This window comes from Dama dama, chromosome 4 (assembly GCF_033118175.1).
Source record: "Dama dama isolate Ldn47 chromosome 4, ASM3311817v1, whole genome shotgun sequence".
NCBI classification, from domain to species: domain Eukaryota; kingdom Metazoa; phylum Chordata; class Mammalia; order Artiodactyla; family Cervidae; genus Dama; species Dama dama.
Genome location: NC_083684.1, coordinates 63,534,866 through 63,541,196, shown reverse-complemented (window position 1 = coordinate 63,541,196; position 6,331 = coordinate 63,534,866).

Sequence of the window (6,331 nt, the reverse complement as noted above, 5' to 3'; positions counted from 1 at the left end):
GAATCAGAGGGCTTTGAGGTTCACATTGTAATACATTCAGGGGGCCAGTGATTGAGGACCTATGAAATCAGTAAAATGGGGGACTAAGGGAAGCATATGGGAGCCACTCGACTAGAGACCTTGGGCAGTGAGTGTTGAGGTCCTTTGTGAATGGATGAGTGGGTCAGTGTTGGCATCTCCTTGGGTCCCTGAGGACATGGTAAGGGCCAGTGATGGGCTGTTGAGCAGAATGATGATGGCTTCTTGTTGGAATGAGTTACTTGAAACCCCCAATTGGGGATTATTTAGGGTCCAGTGTTTGTCAAGTGCGAAGCAGGTGCTCAGGGCTTCACAAGCCTCATCAAATGTCACTTTCACACCTGTGATTAATACCTTCCTCCACATTTTGGAAAGTAAAGCTAAAGTCATAGCTTCATATTCTCACAGTTATAAGGTGGCAGAGCTGTGATTAAGTTTCATTAAGTGTAATCCAAATCTCTCGTGGGTTTTATGTTTTATTGCTGTTCAGTTTTCCTGATCTTTGTCTACCATCAGTGCCTAGCCCCGTGCCCTTCTCCATGGGTCCCCAGAAATTGATGTAGAGAGACTGGTGGATGAGTAGCCATATGGTCACTGCCTTTCAAGGGCTTCTTGGTGCCTCTGCAGAGCCCCTGGGTCAGGCCACGTTGTCGAGGCTACAGGATCCTCCTTCCCAGCCCAGCCCCACTCTCTCCTGCAGCTCTGATGCCCACCATCTTTGGGCTTCTGGAGTTGTCAGAGCAGAAGCCCAGAGGGGACTTGCCTGCTGATGTGAGTTTGCCCCAGAGGCCCCAGGTCTTCGATGGAGCGTGTGAGATAAGCAGGAGTGGCCCCCACCCAGGGACTGTTCTCCAGAACTTGAGGGCAGGCACAGGAAGCAGATGATTCTGGACCTCCTGTTCTGGAGAGTCTACTCAGCAATGAAATGAAGTGAACTGCCAACGCAGGGACCAACCTCATGTAAGAATCCCAAGAAGCCAGCCATGAAAGAGTATGCAGGTACGATTCTATTTCTTTGAAGTTCTCATATGGCCAAAACTAAGCTATGATGATAGGAAGGCTGGCACAGGCGAGGGGTAGTATAAGGAAAATTTGAGCAGTGATGGAAATATTCCACATCTTGGTTGGGGTGGATGTATCCACTTATCAAAACTCATTAAAACATGTTCACTACACATAAATACATAACATAAAAATTATTTATTATATATATAGATCTGTATGTTATATATAAGTGTATATCATACATGTGTATATATATATGTATATGTGTATATATGTGTATACGCATATATATGTGTACATATGTGTATGTGTATATGTGTGTATATATGTATATGTGTATATATATGTATATATAAGTGCATACCATCTATGATACTGTAATGGTGGATATGACATTATGCTTTTGTCAAAACCCATAGAACTGGATAACACAAAGAGAGAACTTAAGTGAAAACTATTGACTTCAGTTAATGGTAATGTGTCAATATTGGTTCATTAACTGTAACAAATACTCTAGACTAATGCAAGATGGAAGAATGTAAGGGGGCTGAGGTGCATACAGGAGTCTCTGTAGTATCTGCTCAATTTTTCTGTAAACCTGAAACTGTCCAAAAAAATAAAGTCTATTGCTTATTTAAAAAATTATTTGTTGGGTATACCAGCAATCCCACTCCTGGGCATACACACTGAGGAAACCAGATCTGAAAGAGACACATGTACCCAAATGTTCATCACAGCACTGTTTATAATAGCCAGGACATGGAAGCAACCTAGATGCCCATCAGCAGATGAATGGATACATATACAACATATACACTATGGAATATTACTCAGCCATTGAAAAGAATTCATTTGAATCAGTTCTAATGAGATAGATGAAACTGGAGCCCATCATACAGAGTGAAGTAAGCGAGAAAGATAAAGACCAATACAGTATACTAACACATATATATGGAATTTAAGAAGATGGTAACGATAACCCTATATGCAAAACAGAAAAAGAAACGCAGATGTACAGAACAGACTTTTAGACTCTGTGGGAGAAGGCAAGGGTGGGATGTTCTGAGAGAATAGCATTGAAACAAGTATATTATCAAGGGTGAAACAGATCACCAGCCCAGGTTGGGTGCATGAGACAAGTGCTCAGGGCTGGTGCACTGGGAAGACCCAGAGGGATGGGATGGAGAGGGAGGCGGGAGGGGGGATCAGGATGGGGAACACATGTAAATCCATGGCTGATTCATGTCAATGTATGGCAAAAACCACTACAATACTGTAAAAGTAATTAGCCTCCAACTAATAAAAATACATGGAAAAAAATAAATAAATAAAAAATTATTTGTTGGGTATAACTCCATTATTTACAAATGTGCCTAAATATATATTCATTATATGTAAATTATACCCCAATAAAAAAATGAAGCAAGACACAGGCAATGACATATAATATGATTGTACTTATAAAAAGTTCAAAAATAGGTTTATGTGAACTGTACTTTCTAGGGCTACATTGGTGATAAAACTATAAAGAAAACATGCAAATGGTTAATGTAAAAGCCAAGATCATGGATACTTTTAGAAGCAATACACAATGTTGCATCCCACGGTGCTGTGACTAGCGACACATAGATTTGATCACATCAAAATGAAGGACAACAGAGATAAATTTAATCCAGAAATGGCAGAATGGGAGTAATTATTTCCTTCATTTAAGCTCACAAGAGCTTTTTAATTATTTAGAATGCACCAAAACTTCCACAAATCAGCAACAAGAAAAACAAGCCAATATAAAAATAGCAAAGGACATGAATATTTATTTCAGAAATGTGGAAATATGAATGGAAAACAAGTCCACATTGAGATGCTCAAACACACTGGTAATGGAAAAACACCGCACGGAAACCAGATACTGCTCTACACATGTCAGACTGGAAAGCCCAAAAGGCAGAGACAGCAAGTGTTGCAGAGATGTGAGCAAATAGGAACCTCATGCTCTATGGTGGGAGTGTGGACTGTTGAGCTATTTGGGGAACTGGCCACAGTTGGTATTTTGAACTGGAGATATTTTGTGAACTGACTGCATTTGCTGTTTGGTAAATCCGTGCAGTGCACACCTACCCATTCATCTTGTGAACATTATACACTTTACCATAAAAAAATTTTCAGCGGATATCAAGTGGAAGTAGCCAGGAAAGGATATGTGTCCTGTAGGATGCCAGTCACAGAAACATTAAAAACAGTATTTATAAAACCATAACTTTGAAATTTAGGGGTGTGTATTGCATTGATAAACATATTATCCTCTAAGGTTAATAATGGGCTTTCCAGGTGGGGCTAGAGGTAAAGAGCCCACCTGCCAATGCAGGAGACACAAGAGAGGCGGGTTTGATTCCTGGGAGGATCCCCTGGGGGAGGGCATGGCAACCCACCCTAGTGTTCTTGCCTGAAGAATTCCATGGACACAGGAGCCTCGTGGGTACAGTCCAGAGCGTTGCGTACAGTCGGATACAACTGAAGCAACTTAGCACAAGATGAGTAATAGGGATGAGATCAGAGTCTCTAGAGAGGCTCATCGGGAAAACTCCACGGTCCTTCTGTGTAAACCCTTTGGGTAGATTTTTTAAAATTTTTTATTATGTTTTAAATTTCTGGCTGCACTGAATCTTCGTTGCTTTGCTCAGGCTTTGTCTAGGTGCCGTGAGCGGGGGCTGCTCTCTGTTGCGGAGCGCGGGCGTCCCGCGCAGTGCCTTCTCTTGTTGCGGAGCACAAGCTCTAGGTGGGCAGGCTTTAGTCGTTGCAGCACGCGTGCTCAGTCGCTGTGACGCAAGGGCTCAGCTGCTCTGAGGCATGTGTAATCTTCCTGGACCAGGGATCGGACCCACGTCCTCTGCATTGGCAGGTGGATTCTTATCCGCTGCGCCACCAGGGAAGTCCCCCTTTGAATAGATAATTCACAGATAAGCGTTACAGTTAATTTAAAAAGATGAGAAAGGTTATGTATAATCACATCAATGCAGAGAAAAGACATCATACTGTTTCTCTACTCTTGGATTAGCAGAAGTGAAAAAAAAGTCAGGCATACCACACACTCTCCTGTGAGTAGGGCACTTTTGGAAAATGTCATGTTGGCTTTAAATGGAATTGGAGGAGTCATCTCCACAGACTGTATCAATTAGAAATGCATTTCACTCTAAGTTAAAAAAAAAAAACAAGCTGACTTTCAGGAACCTTAACAAATAGGGCTTTATTTTTCTCCCAAAACAAGAAGTCAGTGGGAGGTGAGGGGGTGGGAGCTGCAGCTCACTTTAATCCAGTGGGCTGGCAGAACCCACAGGATTTTAGAGTGTAAAGAAGGAAGAAGGAGAGGCTCAGGGGAAGGCAAGCCCCCAGACCAGAGGCTCGGCCCCTCCCTGATCTTCTCCTTCCTCGGCAGGCCCAACCCTTCTGACTCAGCTGCTTTCCCGGCCTGAGGTCCAGATCTGATTCGTGTCTAGTCAGACCCTTCTGCATAATCCAGTGATTCCCAAACTCAAGACCCGACCCCGCTTCAGCACCACGGACAGCGCCACACCCGCTTCTGGGGACCGCATGCTGTCTTGGCTGGAAAGAGCTATCCCGCTGTGGGTACCTTCTGATGGGAAGAAGTGGGACGGGCTTGGGGACTGGTAATGAACAGGATAAAGGCCTCCCTGTCTAGGTTCTAACCAGGCTTCGAGAAACCTATGTGGGGAAAACAGACCACGAAACTCCACATCTCACTTAAGGGAAGTGGGAGTTGGTCTTCAGGGGGTGAAAGTCAGGGTTTCAGGGTACGAGACAGCTGTGGCCCCAAGAGAGAAGAGCTCGGCTTTCACTTCCCCACCCCGGTGGCTCAAGGGAGAGAGGGGTATTTCTGCTGAAGAGAGACTGATACACAAGTCACACACTTCAACCCAAGAAGTGTCCCCAGCTCTCTTGCCACCCCATGGTTGCCCCCACCTCTAAGCTAGGAGAGACTAATCAGATGGTGTCAGGTGAATCCGGATTAGCCTCCGGGGCCCAGAGATGTTGCTGCCACCGTGGCTGCAGCTGGGAGGGCAGCAGACGTGAGGAGGAGGTTCCGGGTGGGGCTGCAGTCAGAGGCTGTTTCCTGCAGTGGTCCCCGGAGGGTGGTGCAGGTGTGCTCTGTAACCTTCACTGACGGTGGTGAAGCAGGGCCCATGCTTCCCATCCTGTTCACTTCAACCCTTGGCTTTTCTGGACTGACTTGAGCCCACTCAGCATCCACCTTCAGATCCCAGAGGTGTCCAGCAGACACTGTAATTCCCTTCCACCCGCAGACCCCCATCGAAATCTGGAAGAAACTCTCTGAGGCCAGTCCAACCTTCTGTGGGGTCCAGGGGCCCACAGTTGCTCTCTAAGCATTAGATTCGCCAAGATGCAGGGAAGTGAGAATGCTTTCGGTTAGAGAAATATCATGTGAAAAATGACTCCCAATATGGGGCTTCCCAGGTGGCCCAGTGATAAAGAATCCACCTGCCAATGCAGGAGACATGGGATTGATCTCTGGGTAGGGAAGATTCCCCTGGAGTAGGAAATGGCAACCCGCTCCAGTATTCTTGCCTGCGAAATCCCATGGACAGTGTACTTTAAAGGGCTACAAAGGTCTCAAAGAGTCAGAGACAACTGAGTGACTGAGCATGCATGCATGACTCCTTGTATATCTGAATGTGACAAGTAGCCAAGGATCCCCAGGAGAGGACCCTAGAGACAGGAACACAGGTGCTTCTTATCTGAAAGGTGGGGAGAAGTGTTCACGATCACAGGGGAAGCTGAGGTGGGCTCTCAGGATCTCCTTTTTGAGGTCTGAATCTTCTCTCCAGCTTATACCAGAATATCCCAAAATCTACATCCCTTTAACCTGAAGCCCAACTGTCTTAGAGTCTAAATAGCTCAAAGTCCGGTAGGAAGATACTTCCCTCCTCCATGGGACCCAAGGCTCCCCATTCCTTATTATTCACCCAGGATATACACATACATATATATAACATACATATATACAACTGATTCACTTTGCTGTACGCCTGAAACTTAACACAACATCATGAATGAACTATACTCCAATTAAAATATCAAAAATAAATAAATTTTAAAGAAGAGACCATGACACCAGCCCTGCATTTTCAGGTGACCTTCCTAGGAGGTGATAGATGTTGCTGTTTAGTTGCTAAGTTGTGTTCGACTCTTTTGCAACCCCATGGACTGTATTTTGGAGAAGGCAATGGCACCCCACTCCAGTGCTCTTGCCTGGAAAATCCCATGGATGGAG